Genomic DNA, 25,899 nt, shown 5'->3' with positions numbered 1-25,899 from the left:
GCTACATTAAGGGTTTCCATCTGAAAGTCTGCGATATCTGTACTAGCTTGGTTCAAGCTGTATGTGTTCACACTGTCCGTTACACACTGAACAACGGAATAACTAGATCCTGTTGTAGGAAGGCTCAACATCAGTGCTGATGCAGAGCTGAAGGAAATCAGGGAGATAAAAAGAGCATCCTCTGTAAGGAAGAGCAGACTCAGCGAAGATCAGATAGGGGTAGACCATCACCAGGAAAAGACAGATGACACTTCTTCTCATTTTTGGAGATTGGGAGAGAATTTCCAAGTGCTGGTCAATTTTGACATTTTATTTCATTTCTTCTTTCTGGATTTGGACCTGCTTGGTGCACCATGCTGTGGTTGACAGATTGACACTTCACACATTCTAGTGATAATTGGCCTTGCTCTGTCCGTTAACAGCATCAAGCAAGGATCAAAGGCTGACCCAGACAATTGACTCAGAATTTCTTTGACTTACTTTTTTCCCAGCACAGCAGGAATTTTTGTCATTACTAGAGAACCCAAATTTCAAACTGTACAATACAAAGTTGGCATATTTAGATAATAATTTTTAAGTCCTGCTAAGTAATACAGAGGTAAGGTTTTATATATCATATAAAACTGGATCCTTTCAGGGATGGCGTCTTAGTTTCTTAGTGCTGCTATAACAGAAATACCACAAGTGGGTGGCTTTAAGATACAGAAATTAATTTTCTCACAGTTTAGGCTAGACATCAAAACTCATGTTGCTGGCTCTGGGGAAAGGCTCTCTCTGCTTTGGAAGAATATCCTTGGCTCAGCTTCTTTAGCATTCCTCTTGGCATTCCTTGGATATCTCCACATGGCATCTATCTTTCCCGCACTTCTGCTTGCTTGCTTCTGTGCCTAATCTGCTTTTATATTCCAGAAATGATTGTTTTAAGACACACTTTACACTGACATAACCTCATTAACATAACAAAAAACCCTATTCCCAAATGGGATTATATCACATGTACAAGGGTTATGATTTACAACACACATTTTGGGGGGACACAATTCAATCCATAACAGATGACTAATACATTCAGGCTTGCCACTTGGTCTCCCAACCATGGCAGATGTCACAGTGGATCTTGCCACTCTCCCTCTTGAGCTTAGAGTAGGCAGTCACTCCCTGAAGGCTGAGGCTAGCTCTGTAGATAAACCCTTTTTGTCATTGCTGATCTAGATCATGTTAATCCGTCACTGTGGAGTTGATTCCGACTCATAGCTACCCTATAAGACAGAGTAGAACTGCCCCATAGAGTTTCCAAGGAGCGGCTGGTGGATTCGAATTGCCGACCTTTCGTTTAGCAGCTGAGTTCTGAACCATTGCACCACCAGGGCTCCTAGACCATGTTAAAATCAGGTCAGCTCAAATACATACCAAGAATGACATAGTTAAACAGCAAAGTCATAGGTTCTGAAATCTTTGGATAGAGGCAGCTTCCCAGTGTAACATGGAAAATAAAATAGCATCAGTAATTTTTATGCAAAACAGCAACTCTTCTTTTCATGCCAAAGTCAAGGAAATCAAAGACATTCCTAGTGCTTGATCACTGAGTTGAGTAAAAAGAAAAAAACTATTCCAAGAAATTGCAGCAGATATTTTCCAAAGTGTGGGTATCCTATTTATCTGAGGACATTTAATAATTTAAACTAGTATCTCAAGTTAAAATTGACAGGGGATATATTCAATGCAGAGAAGGAAAAGCTTCAACAGAAATCAATTGCAAAATAGTCAATACTAAAATCTGTTCATTCAAAGCAAGTGTTGATTCAAAGACTAAGACTTGGTAATAAAGATCCAAAAGAAAAACAGACACACTAGCCTGTCCAGGAGACACAGAAAAAGGCCACAAGAAGAAAAACATTTAAATAATTTCCTTAGCGGAACTATTTGAGGAAAAAATAAGCCTAGTGAAGACAAAGATGAGCACTAATTTCAGAGCAAATATACATATATATATAAATACTTATATATATAAATACATATATAATTTTATACAAAGTAGGTTGCAGAACGTGCATAGTTCTTCATAGATTAATTTTAGCAAGTTGTTCAACTACAGGTTTTGTTCCTTGTAGTTTTTGCCTGAAGGGCATTGCCAATTCATTTAGTAGCTGAAGGACATCTGGGTTGTTTCCAATTTTTAATGATTATGCATAAAGCTGCTATCAACATTTACATAGACGTTTTTGTATAAACACAAGTTCTCATTCTCTTGGACATGTTTCTAGGAGTGGGATTTCTGGGTTATATGATGTTGGTGTTGTTAGGTGCCGTTGAGTCGTTTGTGAACCACAGTGACTCCATGCACAACAAAACAAACATTGCCTGGTCCTGTGCCATCTTCAATAATCGTTGCTATGTTTGAGCCCATTTTGCAGCCACTGTGTCAATCCATCATGTTGCGGGTCTTCCTCTTTTTTCACTGACTCTCAGTTTCACCAAGCATGATTTCCATCTCCAGGGACCAGTCCATCCTGATAAAATGTCCAAAATAACGTGAGACAAAGTCTTTCCATCTTCGCTTCTAAGGAGTATTCTGGCTGTACTTCTTCCAAAACAGTGTTATTATTCTTCTGGCAGTCCATGGTATATTCAGTATTTTTGCCAACGCCATAATTCAAAGACATCAACTCTTCTTCGGTCTTCCTTACTCATTGTCCCGTTTTCACATGCATATGAGACGAGTGAAAATCCCATGGCTTTGGTCAGGTGCATCTTAGTCTTCAAAGTGACATCTTCACTTTTTAACACTTTAAAAAGGTCTTTTACAGCAGATTTGCCCAACGAAATATGTCATTTGCTTTTTTTTTTTCTTTTTTAAATTTATTGTGCTTTAAGTGAAAATTCACAAATCAAGTCAGTCTCTCATACAAAAACTTATACGCACCTCGCTATGTACTTCTAGCTGCTCTCCCCCTGATGAGACAGCACACTCCTCCTCTCCAACTTGTATTCCCCGGGTCCATTCAGCCAGCTTCTATTACCCTCCGCCTTCTCATCTGGCCTCCAGACAGGAGCTGCCCACATAGTTTTATGTGCCTACTTGAGCCAAGAAGCTCACTCCTCACCGGTTTCATTTTCTGTCTTATAGTCTAGTCCAATTCCCATTTGAAGAGTTGGCTTCCAGAATTGCTCCAGTCTTGGGCTAACAGAGTGTCTGGGGACCATTACCCCTGTGGTCCCTCCAGCCTCCGCCAGACCATTAAGTCTGGTCTTTTTATGAGAATTTGAGGTCTTCATCTCACTGTTCTCCTGCTCCATCAGGGATTCTTTGTAGTATTCCCTGTAAATGCAGTCATCAGCAGTAGCCGAGCACCACCTAATTCTTCCGGTCTCAGGCTGATGTAGTCTCTGGTGTATGTGGCCCTTCTGTCTCTTGGGCTCCTTTTACCTCATGTCTTTGAGTTCTTCATTCTCCTTTGCTCCAGGTGGATTGAGAGCAATTGGTGCATCTTAGAAGTCCACTTGCTAGCAATTATGACCCCAGACGGCACTCACCAAAGTGGGATGCAGAGTGCTTTCTTAATACATTGTGTTATGCCAATTGACCTGGATGTCCCCTGAAACCATGGTCCCCAGATTCCTGCCCCAGCTACTCTGGCCTTCAAAGAATTTCGTTGTATTCAGGCAACTTCTTTGCTTTGGGTTTAGTCCAATTGTGCTGATCTCACCTGTATTGTGTGTTATCTTTCCCTTCACCTAAAGTAGTTCTTCTCTGCTATCTAATTAGTGAATACCCCTCTCCTTCTCTCCCCACCCTTGTAACTATCAAAGAATATTTTCGTCTGTATTTAGTCTTCTTCAGTTCTTATAATGGTAGTCTCATACAATATTTGTCCTTTTGCAACTGACTAATTTCACTCAGCATGATGTATTCCAGATTCCTCTGTGTTATGAGATGTTTCACAGATTCATCCTTGTTCTTAGCCATTGCATAGGATTCCCGTTCGTGAATATACCATAATTTATTTATGCAGTCATCCCTTGATGGGCACCTTTGTTGCTTCCATGTTTTAGCTATTGTAAACAGTGCTGCAATGAACATGGGTGTGCATATATCTGTTCATGTGAGGGCACTTATTTCTCTAGGATATATCCAAGGGTTGGGATTGCTGGATCGTATGGTACTTCCATTTCTAGCTTTTTAAGGGAGCGTCAAATCAATTTCCAAAGTGGTTGTACCATTTTACGTTCCCTTCAGCAGTGTATAAGTGTTCCAGTTTCTCCACAACCTCTGCAACATTTATTATTTTGTGTTTTTTGGATTAACGCCAGCCTTGTTGGGGTGAGATGGTATCTCATTGTAGCTTTGACTTTCATTTCTCTAATGGCTAATGATTGTGAGCATTTCCTCGTGTATCTATTAGCTGCATGAATGTCTTCTTTGGTGAGGTGACTGTTCAAATCATTTGTCCATTTTTTAATTCAGTTATTTGTTTTTTTGTTGTTGAGTTTTTGCAGCAACACGTAGATTTTAGAGATCAGACGCTGATCGGATTTGTCATAGCCAAAAACTTTTTCCCAGTCTGTAGGTAATCTTTTTACTCTTTTGGTGAAGTCTTTGGATAAGCGTAAGTGTTTGATTTTTAGGGGCTCCCAGCTATCTAGTTTCTCTTCTGGTGCTTGTGCATTGTCAGTAATGTTTTGTATACTGTTTATGTCATGTATTAGGACTCCTAGCATTGTCCCTATTTTTTCTTCAAAGGTCTTTATCGTTTTAGATTTTATATTTAGGTCTTTGATCCATTTTGAGTTAGTTTTTGTGCATGGTGTGAGGTATGGGTCTTGCTTCATTTTTTTGCAGATGGATATCCAGTTATGCCAGCACCATTTGTTCAAAAGACTGTCTTTTCCCCATTTAACTGTTTTGGGGCCTTTGTCAAATATCAACTGCTCATATGTGGATGGATTTATGTCTGGATTCTCAATTCTGTTCCACTGGTCTATGTATCTGTTATTGTACCAGTACCTGGCTGTTTTGACTACTGTGGCGGTATAATAGGTTCTAAAATCAGGTAGAATAAGGCTTTCCACTTTGTTCTTCTTTTTCAGTAATGCTTTACTTTTCTGGGGCCTCATTCCCTTCCATATGAAATTGGTGATTTGTTTCTCCATCTCATTAAAGAATGTCGTTGGAATATGGATAGGAATTGCATTAAATCTATATGTCACTTTCGGTAGAATAGGTATTTTTATAATGTTAAGTCTTCCTCTCCATGCGTAAGGTATGTTTTTCTACTTATGTAAGTCTCTTTTGGCGTCTTGCAGAAGTGTAGTGTAGTTTTCTTTGTATAAGTCTTTTACTTCTCTGGTAAGATTTATTCCTAAGCATTTTATCTTCTTGGGGGCTACTGTAAACCGTATTGATTTGGTGATTTCCTCTTCGATGTTCTTTTTGTTGATGTAGAGGAATCCAACTAATTTTTGTATGTTTATCTTGTATACCAATACTCTGCTGAGCTCTTCTATTAGTTTCAGTAGTTTTCTGGAAGGTTCCTTAGGGTTTTCCGTGTATAAGATCATGTCATCTGCAAATAGAGATACTTTTACTTCTTCCTTTCCAATCTAGATGCCCTTTATTTCTTTATCTAGCTAATTCCTCTGGCTAGGACTTCCAGCACAATGTTGAATAACAGTGGTGATAAACGGCATCCTTGTCTGGTTCCCAAACTCAAGGGGAATGCTTTCAGGCTGTCTTCATTTAGGATGATGTTGGCTATGGGCTTTGTATAAAAAATAGATGCCCTTTATTATGTTGAGGAATTTTCTTCTATTCCTATTTTGCTGAGAGTTTTTATCATGAATGGGTGTTGAGCCTTTTCTGCATCAATTGATAAAATCATGTGATTCTTGTCTTTTGTTTTATTTATATGATGGATTACATTAATTGTTTTTCTAATGTTGAACCATCCCTGCATGCCTGGTATGAATTCCACTTGGTCAAGAAGAATTATTTTTTTGATATGTTGTTGAATTCTATTGGCTAGAATTTTGTTGAGGATTTTTGCATCTAGGTTCATGAGGGATGTAGGTCTGTGATTTTGTGTGTGTGTGTGTGTGTGGTGTCTTTAACTGGTTTTGGTATAAGAGATATGGTGGCTTCATAGAATGAGTTTGGGAGTATTCCATCTTCTTCTATGCTCTGAAATAACTTTAGTAGTAGTGGTGTTAACTCTTCTCTGAAAGTTTGGTAGAACTCTGCAGTGAAGCTGTCTGGACCAGGGCTTTTTTTTTTTTTTGATGGGAGTTTTTTGATTATCTTTTCAATCTTCTTTTGTTATGGCTCTATTTAGTTGTTCTACTTCTGTTTGTGTTAGTTTAAGCAGGTAATGTGTTTCTAGGAATTCATCCATTTCTTCTAGGTTTTCAGATTTGTTAGGGTATAATTTTTCATAGTACTCTAATATGATTCTTTTAATTTCAGTAAGGTCTGTTGTGATATCGCCCGTCTCATTTCTTATTCAGGTTATTTGCTTCCTCTCCTGTTTTCCTTTTGTCAGTTTGCCCAAAATAGTTTATCAATTTTATTGATTTTTTCAAAAAACTAGTTTTTGGTCTTGTTAACTCTTTCAATTGTTTTTCTGTTCTCTATTTCATTTAATTCTGCTCTTATTTTTATTATTTGCTTTCTTCTGGTGCTTGAGGGTCTCTTTTGTTGCTCTCTTTCTATTCGTTCAAGTTGTAGGGATAATTCTTTGATTTTTTGGCCCTTTCTTCTTTTTGGAGGTGTGGTTTTATTGCTGTCAATTGACCTCTGAGCACTGCTTTTGCTGTGTCCCAAAGGTTCTGATAGGAAGTGTTTTCATTCTCATTGGATTGTATGAATTTCTTTATCCCGTCCTTAATTTCTTCTACAACCCAGTAGTTTTTTAGCAAGGGGTTGTTCAGTCTCCATCTGTTTGATTTTTTTCCCTTGCTTTTTCTGTTATTGATTTCTACTTTTATTCCTTTTTGGTCAAAGAAGATGCTTTGTAATATTTCAATGTTTTGGATTCTGTTAAGGCTTGCTTTATGACCTAATATTTGGTCTATTCTACAGAATGTTCCATGCACATTGGAAAAGAAAGTATACTTGGTTGCTTTTGGGTGGAGTTTTCTGTATTGTCTATGAGGTCATGTTGGTTGATTGTGGTATTTAGATCTTCCATGTCTTTATTGAGCTTCTTTCTAGATGTTCTGCCTTCACCAAAAGTGGTGTGTTGACGTCTCCTATTATTGTGCGGTCTATCTCTTTTCAATGCTGTTAGAGTTTGTTTTATGTATCTTGAAGCCCTGTCATTGGGTGCATATATATTAAATATGGTTATATCCTCCTGGTATATTGTCCCTTTAATCATTATACAGTGTCTTTCCTTATCCTTTGTGGTGGATTTAACTTTCAAGTCTATTTTGTCAGGAATTAATATTGTCGCTCCTTTTCTTTTTTGATTGTTGTTTGCTTGATATTTTTTTCCATTCTTTGAGTTTTAGTTTGTTTGTGTCTTTAAGTCTAAGGTGTGTCTCTTACAGGCAGTATATAGACGGACCATGTTTTTTTTTAATCCATTCTGCCACTCTCTGACTCTTTATTGGTGCATTTAGTCCATTTATATTCAGTGTAATTATGGATAGGTTTGAGTTTAGTGCTGTCATTTTGATGTCTTTTTTGTGTGTTGACAGTTTTTTTCACTTAATTTTTTATGTTCAGTGGTTTTTCTTTATATATTTTCTTTTCCTGTCTTTCTTTGTTGTTGATTTTGTTTTTGCTAAGTCTTTATGTTTTTCTCGTATTTTATTTTGATGAGTAGGATTGTTAGTCTCCTTTGTGGTTACCTTAATATTTACCCCTATTTTTCTAAGTTTAAAACAAGCTTTATCTTTTTATATCACTTTCCTTCCTCTTCATATGAAAGATCTATGATTACATTTTTTAGTCCCTCTTAATTGTTTTAATGTTGTCATAATAACATTGTCATTCTCTGTTTTGAGCATTTTTTTTTTTTATCTTGACTTATTTTTGTGATTTCCCTATCTGTGTTGATATCTGGTTTCTCTGTCCAGTATTCTAGTCTTGGGTTGTTATCGGATGTTATTCATTTTCTAGCCAGAGGACTCCCTTGGGTATTTCTTGTATTTTTGGTTTGGTTTTTGCAAATTCCCTAAACTTCTGTTTATCTGGGAATGTCCTAATTCTACCTTCATATTTGAGAGACAGCTTTGTTGGATATATAATTCTTGGATGCCGGTTTTTTTTTTCCTTCAAGGCTTTAAATATGTCATCCTCTTGCCTTCTTGCCTGCATGGTTTCTGCTGAGTAGCACGAGCTTATGCTTATTGACTCTCCTTTGTAGATGACTTTTCGTTTATCCCTATTGACTCTTAAAATTCTCTCTTTATCTTTGGTTTTGGCAAGTTTGGTTATAATATGTCTTGGTGACTTTCTTTTGGGATATACCTTGTACGGGCTTCAATGAGAATCTTGGATAGATACCTTCTTGTCTTTCATGATATCAGGGATGTTTTCTGCTGACAAATCTTCAACAATTCTCTCTGTATTTTCTGTTTTCCCCCCGTTCTGGTACTCCAATCACTCGTAGGTTATTTCTCTTGAATTAGAGTCCCACTTGATTCTTAGGGTTTCTTCAATTTTTTTTTTTTAATTTTTTTATCTGATTTTTCTTTGAATATATTGGTGCCAAGTGTTTTATCTCCAGTCTTACTAATTCTGCCTTCCATTTCCTTAATTCTGCTACTCTGAGTTCCTATTGAGTTATCTAATTTTGTAATTTTATTGTTCATCTTCTGAATTTTTGATTGCTGTCTCTCTATGGAATCTTGCAGCCTATTAAATTTGTCATTATGGTCTTGAATAACCTTAATTTCCTCAGCTGCTTTATCTATGTGTTCCTTGGCTCATTCTGCATTTTGCCTGATCTCCTTCCTGGTCTCTTCAAGAGTTCTATATATTAATCTTTTGTATTCTACCTCTGGTAATTCCAGGAAGACATCTTTGTCCAGAAGATTCCTTGATTCTTTGTTTGGGGAGCTTTTTGAAGCGATCATGGTCTGCTTCTTTAAGTGATTTGACATTGACTCTTGTCTCTGAGGCATCTATAAGTTATTGTATTAATTTAAGTTTGCTTACTATGTCATAGCTACTTCCTTTGTTTTGTTTTGATACACCCAAATATGCTGTTCAATTGAGCGGGTTTGATTATTGGTGCCTTTGAAGCTCTACTGTCCTGTCTCCAGATGGCTAGAGCTGTTCCCAGGTATATGAGCATAGAAGTCCATTCATTTATCTTATATGGATTCTGCTCAGGTGTCCAGGGAGTTGGTCACCAAGTGTGTGGTGCAGGCTTTCACCTATAGTCTTTGAGGAACAGAGGTGATTGGTGTAGGCATAGGCATGCCATTGCAGCAGATGGTCATGCTCCGAGCAATGCTGACAACCATCCCCTGAGTGTCTGCAAGGAAAGCACATCTCTGTTTCCTAGAGTGCACAGGTGGGTGGGCTCTGCAGCCAAACCATGGGCACCTAATGCTTTGGGCTATAAGGTCTGGGAGGCACCACTTGTCCTTGGACCCCTGTTGTGGGTGGCTAGGTGGCATGGGTGGAGCCACCAGTCCTCAAGCCCCTGATGTGGGTGGGTGAGGACCTTGCTTAATAAGCAGAATGGTGTCAAATGTCAAAAACCTGCCTCTCCACCACACAGCTGAAGCAATCGTAGTCAGACCTCAGGCACATACATTGTTTCACTATGCCTACAAGGGCCTAAGCTCCTGAAATGGGCCCACACAGGTCCACGCAAGGGTGAAAAGCATTCAAAGTCTGTGGACCACTCGTGGTTAGACAGGAGCTGCTTCTGCTCTGAGTTCCCAGGTTAAGCCAGCAGATTATTTTTTCCACCATATATTAATTTGTTCCTTCTCCAAGGCTGGGAGAACGGCTCAGGCTGTGCAATAGGACCTATCTCAGGACCAGGGAAATCAGCCTCCACTGAAGCCAACTCAGGAGCTGGGGCAGAGGGAAGAGGCATTAGATAAATGCGAGAGAGTACTTTCAAAAGGGGTGCTTTTTGACTCATGCAGTAAATTAGATGCAAATACTTAACTTTTGCCGAGAGCACTGTTCTTTGCTGATTCTGGAGGTGTGAGTAAACTCTGTGCTGGTCACTCTCTTCCACTGAGGAAACCACATTCTGAATGCTACCACCAGCCCTGCTGTGGTTGCACCAGGGGATCATGCCTGAGGTGCACCAATTCCCACCAAGTCAGGTCTGGCAAATCCTTGCCATGTCTGAACCGTCTCTCCCTCCCTGTGCTGCTCAGTGTGATTTCTTAGCTTTGCTTTTGATGTTCAAGGCTCCTAGCTTGTCATATATATAATCGATTCACTTCTTTTTTCAGGTCTTTGTTGTAAGACGGACCATCAGAAGCGTCTGACTACTCTGCCATCTTGGCCTAACCTCTCATTTGCTTTCCTGACTTCTGTTTCTATGAGCATTGATTGTGGATCCAAGTAAAATATAGTCCTGGATAACTTCAATCTTTTCTCCGTGTATCATGATGTTGCTTATTGACCCATCAAGCCAGATTCAGAAGAGGATGTGGAATGAGAAATATCATTGCTGATGTCAGATGGATTTTGGCTGAAAGTAGACAATACCAGAAAGATGTTTTCTTACATTGTATTGACCATGCAAAGGCATTCAACTGTGTGCATCTTAAGAAATTATGGATAACATTGTGAAGATTGGGAGTTCCAAAACCCTTAATTGTGTGCATGTGGAATGTGCACATAGACTAAGAGGCAGTCTTTGGAACAGAACAAGGGTATGCTGCATGGTTTAAAATCAAGAAAGGTGTGTGTTAGGGTTGTATCTTTTCACCATACTTATTCAATCTGTATGCTGAGCGAATAATCTGAGAAGCTGGACTATATGAAGAAGAACACAGCATCAAGATCGGAGGAAGACTTATCAACAACTTGCAATATGCAGATGACACAACCTTGTTTGCTAAAAGTGAAGAGGACTTGAGGCACTTACCAATGAAAATTAAAGACCAAGGCCTTCAGTATGGAGTACACCTTAACATAAAGAAAACAAAAATTCTCATACCTTTCTAGGCTTCTCAATAGGAAGAACTAGACCTGCATTTCACTCTCCTTCATACCACCTTGTTTTATTAGCTTCATAGGAAATATCGCCATATGAAACCACCATCCTCCTTTGGAGTCCTTCTTACTGTCTCCCTCTCTCTTTCTAGAATGAAAGTTGCTTGAGAGTGGGAAAGTATGCCTGTCCATTCTACTGCTGTAGCATCACCAAGAAAACCACCACCCGACCCATAGTAACTCAAAGTGACACTTTCAGTAAATTTTTTCAATGAATAAATGACTGAGTGAATGAATAATGAGATGGTAAAGAAACATACCACATACAATGGTTCCTCGTGTTCCTAAATTTCTGAACAGAGCTGTAATTCATAGATATTAGAAGACTCATGATTCAGTCCTAGCTGAGAATCAGTGAACACCTACATTTAAAAATTTCTACTGTTCAGTTATTCTGGCTGAATGATTATATGAAGAATTATATAAAATAATTATTACTTTATATTAAAATAATAATCATGATAATTTTAATGTTTATTTATTAACTCTTATAATAAATAAATACTATGAACCAAGACCAATTTAAAGATTGCTAGCTCATGCATACAGTAACATTTAGGTATCTGATTTATTTTCTAAGTGCTGACTTTAAGCAATCCATGCATGGTCTTTTGTATATTTTACTTGTTTTGAGGTATTAAGGTCACAATTTCCTCATATTTTCTTTAGCTGTTCTATCAAAAGAAGCAGTAAAAATCCAGTAATCTGAGGCAGAGGGTTAATATTTCATGAGCAGTATAACGGGGTTTGGATTGAAATTTATTTTTAAAATCAAGAGGTTGATTCTATTAGTCATTTTCCTTTAATTTTTTTTCATCTGCTAGTTTCACCAAACTCCCAACCAGTGCTTTGAAATGCTATGTAATTCGAGATCACCAGTTAACTGGAAGGCACATACTTTTGGCATATAGAAGCTATTTGGGGTATTTTAAATCATATATATATTTTTTGATAGTACTGATAAATATTCCTTTAAAAACACAAAAGCACAATTCAGAAATAAATTCTAAAGACTTTTCTTAGGATTCAGTGAATTAGTTTTTACATCATGAAGTTAATATGTTGTCAACATTTGTCCTGAGAAACATCAAAAACTAAACCCATTTTTATCAAGTTAATTCTGACTCATAGTGACCCTATAGGACAGAGTAGGGCTGCCCTGTCATGTTTCTAAGGCTGTAAATCTTTACCAAATCAGACTGCCACATCTCATCTTTCTCCTGCACAGTGGCTAGTGGCTTCTAACTGCTGATCTTTCAGGTAGCAGCCAAGCACTTAACCACTCCACCAGGGCTCCTTCTTGAGAAATATCATCTGTTAATTATTCAGTAACTAATGTGTATTGAGTTCCAACAATATGGAGGTCCTTGTATTAGGCATTAGAAATATAACAGCAGAGAGACAGATATGATCCCTGTCTTCATGGAACTTAGGATTTAGGACATAATGTTAAGCTCATCCATTTGCAATTATAATAGCATAGGGAAAGCACTGAATGCTCTAAAAACTAAACCAACTTGGATGCCATTGATCAACTCCAACTCATGGCAACTCCATGTGTGTCAGAGTAGAACTCTGTCCATAGGGTTTTCAATGACTGATTTTTCAGAAATAGATCACCAGAACTTGAACTGCCAACTTTTTGGTTAGCAGTCCAGTGTTTAACTGTTTGTGCCACCAAGGGGGGCACATAAAAGGGGTACCCATCTTTTACTGATAGTGGGTTGCTGGGCAAAGAGTGATTAGCACTGGCTTCCTAATAAAAATAATGGCTACATGGATGCTAAGGCACAAAGTATAAGTAAATATCAACTAGGTAGCCGTAAGAGTAGGTGGCTGGATGAGGGATTCAGGCAATAATAGAGTTTGAAGGGGGGGAGGAAGAAGGAGACAAACTGGGCATCTGGAAGTACTTCAGCACAAGATAGTCACTTTGTGTGATTGTGATGTATTACTATCTATCATGTGGGTACAATTATTCAGATTTGAAGAATTATTACTTTATATTAAAATAATTATATTTATTTTTCTCAATGTCCAAGTCATTTTGTGAAAGTTACTTGTTACTATGGTGTATACTTAGGCACTTGTTCATTATAATTCTGTTGAATTCAGTACTTATTTACTAAATTAAGTGGTAAATTCATGAGCCGTAACGGACTTAATGTATTTTTTCTAAGTACTTGATTTACTAAGGCAAAGTGGCTTTGGTGCTTGTCAAAATAGATTATTTAATTTCATATCACACAATATATAAAATACATCACCTATAATAGGAAAACATCATTCCTGTTAAGCTGCACTGATGACTACTTCATACCTACATTTATAGACACAGATCATAAAGCCTCTTTGAAAATGTTTTTTAAAAAATATACAAAATGTGTAACAGCTTTAAACAAGATTGATAACTTGGGGAAAGTCTAATGATGAGGAAAATATTAAATTCTAGCTCAGAATTTTAAACCTATAACTGCTAGGCATTCTTATGTTTTTCATTACAATGAAAAGAAGGCAACGATGGTTTTCTGCACGCTAAAGGGAATAGATGAAGGAAATGGATTTGGATCCATAAGAGTAAGAATAGAGCTGAAATAGATTTGACGTTTTTGAAATTTAGTAAAATCCCCTGCCTCATTCTTTGAGGTGAGCATACACAGTGCATAGAATCCAAAATTCCGTAGCGACACAAGGAGCAGACGACCTAGGGGTCCTCAACTGGTAACGAGAGATAATGACATGAGGAAGGCAAAGTGGAGCCAGTGTGTCTCAAGTGAGCTATTTTAGGTAAAATGAAATTTTAAAAGGAAACAAGAAAGTAATTATATAACCTGGCCATATATCTTCTGAGTTATATAGCAAATATACTTACTATATTTATAAAATGTGGGCTACTGCTAATAGAAAAACTCTTTAGATTCTTTTCGATGGGTTCTTGGAAATGAGATACCATGGTTTTATGGTTTATTATTGCTGAGGTCACTTGTTTGAATTCGGACCAGGTCAGCAGCCACTGGCCATCATTATTATCTGATGGTTGTGCTTGATCTCGTAAATTGCTGTTGCTGCTGCCATTCTCTTCCCAGCACATGCACTAAAGAGGTGCATCTTTACAGTAAGATTGAAAGACGCTAGACTAGGGATAAAGAGACTTGAGCTCCAGCTCTGCAGCAAATTAATTGTTTGGCCATAGGTAAGTCACCTAAATTCTCTGGATTTTTGTTTAGACACTGAAATGAGGTAGTTATTCTTGATCTATAAGTCCTTTATTCAAAAATGAGACCTCAATTTATATACTTCTGTGCCCACCAAGTAGCAGAGTGAAGGAATTAATTAAAATCACAAGCTAATCTTTTTTAATAGCTGTTGTATCCCTTTCTCTGTCAAGTAGGTTGACAAAGAAAAGAAATTGAAGAGAAGAAAAAACGAGGAGAAAATCCACAAAATTTGGAACAACAAAGCTGTCTTGTGAATGATTTAATTGTCAGCTCAGGTATCTGACAAGCTGAGTTTAAGATTAAGGAAAGCCCTCTGGTTCCAAAATTTCCTCATCTTAAAGATCTGGAATTTAAGTGAAAGAGTGAACCCAGCTGCATTTATAATTCAACAAGCCTGCAGATGGATGGTCCATTGAGGCACCCTCCTCTCTGCTTATACCACCCAAGCACATGGAGTGCAGACAAGTGCTCAGAATAAACCTGAAAACTTCACCCAGAAAAATGTAGTAGGACCATTTCTAATCTGCCAATATTTCATACCAGGCAATTGTTGACTTAATTTGTCTCCCCATTTAATTCTTATTTCCTTCCACTCTATTGTTTCCATTTTCTAGTCAAACCAACTTCTGTGTTGTTGTGTCTCTAAGAGTTATCCACTTAAATTGCTCTAGATTCATATTCTGAGTTTACTCTCTATCGTGTCCACTTATTCTTATTTTAATGGCAGGGTTGTTTTATGCAATTGTTCCGCTTATAGGTCTGTTGCAATAAGATAGAGTTAAGAGACATTGGATTTCATCTCATTAGCTTAGTGTATTCCAATCATTTTGAGTTTTTCACATACCATGTATCTCTAAGTTAAGCCCTTAGAATCCATGACCCTCATCCAGAACCATTTACAATTTGCTCCCATCCTGAAACAGCAATTTGCCCACCTTTGTAGCTAGTCAACTGCTCTTTGAAGGACAGGGTGAAAACATCAATTCACAGCATTTAAGCAGCTCCCGGTTATCAGAAAACAATAATTTAGAATTTCTGACTGCTTGAGTCAAACTCACACAGAAGGAAAAAGGCTGTTTCATAGTCATTCAGAAGATTATTAAAAATATAATGTGAAATAGCTAAAAATGAACTGGATATATTTAATGTATTATTTATAAATGGTTATGCATAATTTGGGAGAAATAAATTGAAAACATATATCAAAATTAAAAGTTAAAAATACTATATTCTCTTTTCAACCAATATAAATAAAAAACTAACAGACTGTAAATAACTGGGTTTAATATATTTACAAACACTACTGTGTTGAGGGTCCTAGAATAAAATCACCAAAACTCATAGAGAAAGTAGAAAGGTTTATTCATTGGCAGCAGGACAGCCCCTCTGAAAGTGAGATAGCACCATGCTGGGGGTCTGTCTCAAGTCCACCTCCCAGACACTCCATATAAGCATCTCTAAACTATTGTTCATAAGCTACGTCTAGGTAAAGGAGAAATCTGGAATCTTGCTGCCTACCTTTCTATTCTGAAATAAAACAAATGGGTTATGGGTATTCTGGTGTTTGGCTGTCCCCCAGCTTCTTCCCATCCCTGTCTCATTGATTGACTCAGCTGCAAAGGAAGGAGTTGACACCAAGGCTATGGCATTAACCCAAGACTCTTGAAGGGGTTCAAATAACTCCTATGTCTTCAGCCACCTTGACTTCCACTAGAAAAGCATGTAAATCCTCTCTAGAGGAAAGCATCCACAATTTACTGTCCTAAGATTCTCACAGATTAAAATTAAGTAAATAAAATTCACAACACAAAATCACTAGAATCACAAGAAAATAAATCACCATGAGCATCCATAGAGAAAATAAACAGTAGTTTTAGACCTCAAAGACTATACATTGGATTATTGATATACCAAAAGTTTTAAAGACTATAAAACATTTAAAAGAAATAAAAATAGATTAAAAAAAATGATTACACAGACTTGAAAACAATAAACTTCTAAAAAATGTATAACAAAAATGTTGACGTCAATAAAGATTAGGTACAATGAAAGACAGAATTCATAAACTTTTATATAGTTATGAAAAAAGGCAGATATGAAGTAAATTATCAGAATGCATCACAGAGAGACAGAAGAAAATGGAACATGTGACAGAAATTTTAAAATGTATGGAAATAGAACAGAGGGTTTTACATGAGTCTAATCAGATCCTCAGAAAGAAAGGATAGAAGGATTTGATTAGAAGAGAGGCAATTTTTTTTATTAACTTTTATTGAGCTTCAAGTGAATGTTTACAAATCAAGTCAGACTGTCACAGATAAGTTTATATACACCTTACTCTGTACTCCCACTTGCTCTCCCCCTAATGAGTCAACCTTCCAGTCTCTCCTTTTGTGACAATTTTGCCAGCTTCCAACTCTCTCTATCCTCCCATCCCCCCTCCAGACAGGAGATGTCAACACAGTCTCAAGTGTCCACCTGATATAATTAGCTCACTCTTCATCAGCATCTCTCTCCTACCCATTGTCCAGTCCCTTTCATGTCTGATGAGTTGTCTTCGGGAATGGTTCCTGTCCTGTGCCAACAGAAGGTTTGGGGACCATGACCGTCGGGATTCCTCTAGTCTCAGTCAGACCATTAAGTATGGTCTTTTTACGAGAATTTGGGGTCTGCATCCCACTGATCTCCTGCTCTCTCAGGGGTTCTCTGTTGTGCTCCCTGTCAGGGCAGTCATCGATTGTGGCCGGGCACCAACTAGTTCTTCTGGTCTCAGGATGATGTAGGTCTCTGGTTCATGTGGCCCTTTCTGTCTCTTGGGCTCTTAGTTATCGTGTGACCTTGGTGTTCTTCATTCTGCTTTGCTCCAGGTGGGTTGAGACCAATTGATGAATCTTAGTTGGCCGCTTGTTAGCATTTAAGACCCCAGATGCCACATTTCAAAGTGGGATGCAGAATGTTTTCATAATAGAATTATTTTGCCAGTTGACTTAGAAGTCCCCTTAAACCATGGTCCCCAAACCCCTGCCATTGCTCCGCTGACCTTTGAAGCATTCAGTTTATCCTGGAAACTTCTTTGCTTTTGGTCCAGTCCAGTTGAGCTGACCTTCCATGTATTGAGTATTGTCCTTCCCTTCACCTAAAGCAGTTCTTATCTACTAATTAATCAGTAAAAAACCCTCTCCCATCCTCCTCCCTCCCCTCCTCATAACCACAAAAGTATGTGTTCTTCTCAGTTTATACTATTTCTCAAGATCTTATAATAGTGGTCTTATACAATATTTGTCCTTTTGCCTCTGACTCATTTCGCTCAGCATAATGCCTTCCAGGTTCCTCCATGTTATGAAATGTTTCACAGATTCGTCACTGTTCTTTATCAATGCGTAGTATTCCATTGTGTGAATATACCACAATTTATTTAACCATTCATCCGTTGTTGGACACCTTGGTTGCTTCCAGCTTTTTGCTATTGTAAACAGAGCTGCAATAAACATGGGTGGGCATATATCTGTTCGTGTGAAGGCTCTTATTTCTCTAGGGTATATTCCAAGGAGTGGGATTTCTGGGTTGTATGGTAGTTCTATTTCTAACTGTTTAAGATAACGCCAGATGGATTTCCAAAGTGGTTGTACCATTTTACATTCCCACCAGCAGTGAATAAGAGTTCCAATCTCTCCGCAGCCTCTCCAACATTTATTATTTTGTGTTTTTTGGATTAATGCCAGCCTTGTTGGAGTGAGATGGAATCTCATCATAGTTTTAATTTGCATTTCTCTAGTGGCTAATGATCGAGAGCATTTTCTCATGTATCTGTTAGCTGCTTGAATATCTTCTTTAGTGAAGTGTGTGTTCATATCCTTTGCCCACTTCTTGATTGGGTTGTTTGTCTTTTTGTGGTTGAGTTTTGACAGAATCATGTAGATTTTAGAGATCAGGCACTGGTTGGAGATGTCACAGCTGAAAATTTTTTCCCAATCTGTAGGTGGTCTTTTTACTCTTTTGGTGAAGTCTTTAGATGAGCACAGGTGTTTGATTTTTAGGAGCTCCCAGTTATCTGGTTTCTCTTTGTCATTTTTGGTAATGTTTTGTATTCTGTTTATGCCCTGTATTAGGGCTCCTAAGGTTGTCCCTATTTTTTCTTCCATGATCTTTATTATTTTAGTCTTTATGTTTAGGTCTTTGATCCACTTGGAGTTAGTTTTTATGCATGGTGTGAGGTATGGGTCCTGTTTCATTTTTTTGCAAATGGATATCCAGTTTTGCCAGCACCATTTGTTAAAAAGACTATCTTTTCCCCAATTAACTGACACTGGGCCTTTGTCAAATATCAGCTGTGCATATGTGGATGGATTTATATCTGGGTTCTCAATTCTGTTCCATTGGTCTATGTGTCTGTTGTTGTACCAGTACCAGGCTGTTTTGACTACTGTGGCTGTATAATAGGTTCTGAAATCAGGTAGAGTGAGACCTCCCACTTTCTTCTTCTTTTTCAGTAATGCTTTGCTTATCCGAGGCTTCTTTCCCTTCCATATGAAATTGGTGATTTGTTTCTCTATCACCTTAAAAAATGACATTGGAATTTGGATCGGAAGTGCATTGTATGTATAGATGGCTTTTGGTACAATAGACATTTTTACTATGTTAAGTCTTCCTATCCATGAGCAAGGTATGTTTTTCCACTTAAGTATGTCCTTTTTAATTTCTTGTAGTAGAGCTTTGTAGTTTTCTTTGTATAGGTCTTTTACATCCTTGGTAAGACTTATTCCTAAGTATTTTGTCTTCTTGGGGGGCTACTGTGAATGGTATTGATTTGGTTATTTCCTCTTCGATGTTCTTTTTGTTGATGTAGAGGAATCCAAGTGATTTTTGTATGTTTATCTTAAAACCTGAGACTCTGCCAAACTCTTCTATTAGTATCAGTAGTTTTCTGGAGGATTCCTTAGGGTTTTCTGTGTATAAGATCATGTCATCTGCAAATAGAGATAATTTTACTTCCTCTTTGCCAGTCCGGATGCCCTTTATTTCTTTGTCTAGCCTAATTGCTCTGGCTAGGACTTCTAGCACGATGTTGAATAAGAGCAGTGATAAACGGCATCCTTGTCTGGTTCTCGTTCTCAAGGGAAATGCTTTCAGGCTCTCTCCATTTAGAGTGATGTTGGCTGTTGGCTTTGCATAGATGCCCTTTATTATGTTGAGGAATTTTCCTTCAATTCCTATTTTGGTGAAAATTTTTATCATAAATGTGTGTTGGACTTTGTCAAATGCCTTTTCTGCATCAATTAATAAGATCATGTGGTTTTTGTCTTTTGTTTTATTTATATGGTTGATTACATTAATGGTTTTTCTAATATTAAACCAGCGAGAGGCAATTTTTGAAGTTAACAGTGGCTCAAGATTTTCCAAAACTGATCAAAGAAAAGACTCCACAGACAAAAGAAGCATAAAGTGCACAAAGCACTGTATCAATTTGCAGAACACAAAAAAAAAAAAAAAAAAAAAAAACTTGTAAACAACCAGACAGAAGGGATAGAGCAAAGGAATAAAAACTAGGTTTTTAGCAAACAGCAACACTGAAAACCATGACATTGGAAATATACCCTTAAAGTGACACAGCAGTAAAACTGTCAGTAAGGCATATTCCATAACAGCCATCTGTCATGAACGGGGAATGAAATAAAGTCATTTATACATAAACAAAAACTAAGGGCATTTATCAACAGCACAGACCTTCTCTAAAGGAATTTCTGAAGATTGTACTTCAGGAAGAAGGAGAATTCAAGAAGCATTACCTGGGGGGGAAAAATGGTGAACAGAGAAATTGGTAAAATATAGATAAAAAAAAATATATAGATAACTGGGATCAAACATTCTCTGTATAAAATAATAGTGATGGTGATGATGAAGTAAAGTTTTAAAAATGACAAAACTGAAACACAGTATAGAAAATAGCATGTAATTAGGGAAAGTGTTCTAAAATCCAATAAGAAACTAAATGTACAAATAAGAGCAAAAAACCTAAGTCGCAAAAAAGAAAAGCAAAGAGAAAAACAAAGCATTGAAAAAGTGAGGTAAATAGAAAAATCTAAGGTTGTAACAACAAATTTCAAATAGTAATTACAATAAATGGAAACGTAATAAAATTCCAGTTTGTTATTTAAAGTTTGAAAATATAATTCAACAGTATACTCTTAAAAACAACATTCAACAATGTACTCTGGTGGTACAGTGGTTAAGGGCTCAGCAGCTAACCATAAACATGGACGGTTAGAATCCACCAGCCACTCCTTGGACACCTTATGGGGCATTTCTATTCTGTCCTATAGGGACGCTATAAGTTGGAATGGACTTGACTGCAATAAGTCTGGTATGATTTTGTTGTATTCTTTATAAAAAAAAAAAATTATATGAACCCCAAAAAACTAAAGTACTAGGTAAATACTAACCAAAATATATTAACACAAACAATTTGTAACTTAAGAAACCATCCAGTAGCACAGGGCTTATTAACTTTGGCACTATTGGTATTTTGGGGTGCATTCCTATGGAATGTTGCATTCTTACCAGCCTCCCTGGCTTCTACCCATTAGATGCCAGTTGTACGCCCACCTAATTTCAAAAACTAAATATGTCTTGAGACATTTCCAAATGTCCCTTGGGGTAGGGGAATCTCCGTCTGTCATAGTAATCTGGTGCTACTATAACAGAAATACCAAACATGGATGGCTTTAACAAAGAGAAATCTATTTCTTCACAGTAAAGTAGCTTAAAGTCCAAATTCAGGACATCAGCTCTGGGGGAAGCCTTTCACTCTCTGTAGGCTCTGGAGGAAAGGCCTTGTCCTCAATCTTCCCCTGGTCCAGGAGCTTCTCAAGTGCGGAGACCCCCATTACAAAGGACAGGCTCTGATCCCAGTGCTGCTTTTTTAGAGGTATGAGGGCCCCCTTCTCTGCTTGATTCTCTTTCCTTTTATCTCTTGAGAGATAAAGAGTGGTGCAGGCAACATCCCAGGGAAACTCTCTTTACATGGGATCAGGGACGTGACCTGGGTAAGGGTGGTGTTACAATCCCACCCTAATCCTCTTTAACGTAAAATTACAATCACAAAATGGAGGACAACCACACAATACTGGGAATCATGGCTAACCAAGTCGACGCATTTTTTGGGGGGATATAATTCAATCCATGACACCACTCCATTAAGAACCACTGTCTAGAGTGATATTCCTGTCCTCTCTAGGCCACTTTTCAAGTCAGAATCAACTCAATGGCAACGGGTTTTAGATAGAAGATGAACAGTTTCTCTGATTGGAGAGTTTGGTAGAAGGCATTAGGCATTCTAGGCTCACCTCCTCCTCTTCTTTTAAAATCATCTTACCCGCCTCTTCCAGAGAGTATTCTTTTCGATGTTTTATACTATATTTTTATTGGTTTTGCCAATGCTGGTTATGAATGAATGGGGAATTTAATTCAGGGGTACACAACAAAATAAGCCCGTTAGGCTAACATATCAAGATATGTTCTCTGACACAATCTTTATCAACAAGAAATGTCGTATTTTGATTCCCATATATCTGACTACCATGTCTACTCTCACTTGGTTCCAACTCGGTGAAAACAAGTGTTTGTAATGTCACAACTGCCCTTCCTCCCAAAAAGGGCTACCTCATTAATATCATTATTGATCATTTTAAAAATAATAAAACTTCAGTTTTGAAGATTAAGAAGGTGCCCAAGATAATCTACTAGTAAAAAGTAGAGATATGATTCAAATATAGTCCTGTCTGGTTTCAGCATCCATTCTTTTATAATTTTTCTAAATCTGATTTTGTCGCTTTCTTGTTTAAAATCATTAAATAGTTTCCCTTAACAATATTTTATCTGTTCATCCATTCAAATGTTTAGTGTCTATCTTGTGCCATCGTCTGGATCTGAAATAATGAATAAGATAACCACAGCCCCTGTTCTAATGGATCTTACGACACAGCATGAGAAACAAAAAAAGCAGCCGTTTAAAAAAATGTTAATTGTAATACAGAGTGTATACGTACAGAAAAGGCACTTATGTTTAACTTGGAAGTTGAGAGAAAGATCCTTAGAAGTGATGGTAATTAATGGGCAGACAAGGGTGAAGGCAAAGGGAATAGCATATGCAAAGTATATGCAAAGACCTCAGTGTTTGTGAGATGATAACATGTTACCTCATTCTGATGAAAACAAGAGTAGGAGAGATTTGGTGAGGGATTAGGCAAGGGAGAGAAACAGGGACTATATTGTTGTTGTTAGGTGCTGAGAAGTCAATTACAAGTCATAGAAACCCTGTAGGACAGAGTAGAACTGCCACATATGGTTTCCTAGGCTGAAATCTTTACAGGAGAAGGTCACCAGGTCTTTTCTCTCCCAAAGTGGTTGGTGGGTTTGAACCTTTCAGTTAGCAGTAGAGCACTTAACCATTGCACCACCAAGGATCCTTGGGACAAGATTAAGTAATTTATGAACCAGTTTAAACTTAAATTCTAGAAGATAAGAAGTTGTTAAATGCACTATAATTGCATTAAAAAAAAATCCATCAAGCTAAGGTAGAAGAGAGGAAAAGAAGGCAGCAAAAAGCCCAGCCAGAAAGCTGCCTCATCGTCTAGAAGAGAGGCGAAGGGGCCTGAACACAGCGGTAGCAGTGGAAAGAAGAGACATGGACGGAATCTCAACATGCTTAGGAAGTAGAATCAAGAAACCTTGGGAGGAAGTGGTCAAGGAGTGGAGAATGATACCCAGGTTTCTGGGTATATGGTGCCACCATCCATGCAGATGGAGAATATAGGAGGGGGATTGGGTTGGGCAGAGAAAGGGCATTAGGGGAAAGCTGGAATCTCATGGCTTCAGTCTTAGGTTAAGCTTTAGTTGTCTTTGGGACATTTATATGAGTATGACAGATAGTAGGATATTCATTTTCATTCAACGATTATTTTCTGAGCAGGTGCTATATATCATGCTCTATACCAAGCACTGTACATGCAGTTTAGACTTATGCATGTATTTTATTTGCCCTCATGAAACTTACCATTTATTAGGAAATGTATGAGCAGAACAACTAATTACAAGTACACTGAATAATGCTATAAAACAGGAATTATAAAAAGTAGAGGGTATAAATGAATTTGAAGATCAAGAAGGCCTTCTCAAAACTTTGATATGAAATAGAAATTATCTAATGGCTCAGATGAGATGCCTAACCTATAAATAAATGTCAGTCCTACTTGTCAAGTTTTATTTTAAATTTACTTTCATAACATGACATATCAAACTACTGAGATGTTAAACTTTAAGACAGATGCTATAGTTCTTAAGGCTGGTGACCAGGATCCCAGAGGTATGTGCATAAGCTAATTTACTCTTTGCTATTTACTAATCTCCAAGATTTTTATGCATAAAATATGTTCTTGAGTGACTTCCATGAGCCAATAGTACAGTTTTGATGGAGTATCAGGGATGTTATACAAGTAGTGGGAGATAAGATTGATTGATACTAAATTATCTGGGTTTTGATTTAGAATTTAAGTAGTTGACCTTGATTAGATACTGTAAAGTTAGAAAGGTTTATGAGGGGTAATTGTCATGGTCGTAGCTCAAGATAAATTTGCAAAGAGCTTTCCTGCCAAGCGTATGCCAGTATTAAGGTATCTTAATGTGTTTTAAACCTGTACCTATCTCACATTATTGTCTAATGTTGTTTTAGTTGCACATGGCCTAATATTTTAAGCATAAAGTAGTCTTCCACATTCCTTACAAATTGACCATTGATTTCAGAAAATACATTAACTGTGCTTACTATGAGGGCAGAAATTAAATTCTACCATCAATATTCATGTGGAGGTGTAATAATAAAATACAGCAAGGAGTATAATTAAAGGGACTATAAAATTTCCAAACTTCCTCTCCCCTACTCAAGACTAGTTAGAATATCAGAGCAAAATAAAACTTCTCTTTGTTGTTTTCTGTCTCTTTGCTGTTTTCTGTCTCAGCTAGTTAGGTAGAATTCCTCTATTAGAAAATCTGCATGCAGACCTTATACTCAGTTATAACACCTTTGTGACGGATCGGCTGATGATGGGAAAGGGAAAGAGTATGTATTTTCCCACCTATAGTATACAAATGAATGACTTGTAGGGTTTGATGCTTAAGAAGCCCAGTTTAGACTCTTATGAAGGTCATAAAGTACTGAAGATCATGAAGTGCCGTAACTCATTACCACAAACAAGGACCTGAGCCCTGTCAGATAAGTGTGGCAGCAAAAACACTCTTTCAATAGCACATGAGTAAGGTAGACAAAGTATGAATATAGTATTAAGAGTGAGTTGCTACCATATCCCTGATACCAAAACCAGGTAAAGACACCACAAGAAAAGAAAATAATAGACCTATGTCCCTCATGAATGTAGATGTAAAAATCTTCAACAAAATTCTAGCCAATAGAACTCAACAATAGATCAAAAAATAATTCACCGTGACCAAGTGGGATTCATACCAGGTATGCAGGGGTGGTTCAACATTAGAAAAACAATTAATGTAATCCACCACATAAATAAAACAAAAGATAAGAATCACATGATTTTATCAATTGATGCAGAAAAGGCATTTGACAAAGTTCAACACTCATTCATGATAAAAACTCTCAGCAAAATAGGAATAGAAGGAAAATTTCTCAACATAATAAAGGGCATCTATACAAATTTTTTTTTTTTTTTTTATACAAAGCCAACAGCCAACATCACCCTAAATGGAGAGAGCCTGAAAACATTCTCACCGAGATTGGGAACCAGACAAGGATGCCCTTTATCACCGCTGTTATTCAACATTGTGCTAGAAGACCTAGCCAGAGCAATTAGGCTAGATAAAGAAATAAAGGGCATCCAGATTGGCAAGGAAGAAGTAAAAGTATCTCTATTTGCAGATGACATGATCTTATACACAGAAAACCCTAAGGAATCCTCCAGAAAACTACTGAAACTAATAGTTCAGCAGAGTATCGGGATACAAGATAAACATAGAAAAATCAGTTGGATTCCTCTACACCAACAAAAAGAACACCGAAGAGGAAATCACCAAATCAATGCCATTTACAGTAGCCGCCAAGAAGATAAAATAGTTAGGAAAAAATCTTACCAGAGACGTAAAAGACTTATACAAAGAAAACTACAGTACACTTCTGCAAGAAACCAAAAGAGACTTACGTAAGTGGAAGAACATTCCTTGCTCATGGATAGGAAGACTAAACATTATAAAAATGTCTATTCTACCAAAAGCAGTCTATACATTTAATGCAATTCCGATCCAAATCCCAAGGACATTCTTTAAGGAGATGGAGAAACAAATCACCAACTTCATATGGAAGGGAAAGAGGCCCCAGATAATGTAAGGCATTACTGAAAAAGAAGAACAAAGAGAGAAGCCTTACTTTACCTGATTTCAGAACCTATTATACCGCCACAGTAGTCA

The sequence above is a fragment of the Elephas maximus genome, chromosome 16, assembly GCF_024166365.1.
Source record: "Elephas maximus indicus isolate mEleMax1 chromosome 16, mEleMax1 primary haplotype, whole genome shotgun sequence".
NCBI classification, from domain to species: domain Eukaryota; kingdom Metazoa; phylum Chordata; class Mammalia; order Proboscidea; family Elephantidae; genus Elephas; species Elephas maximus.
The sequence above is the reverse complement of the archived record's forward strand: the minus strand, read 5'-3'. Positions refer to the sequence as shown.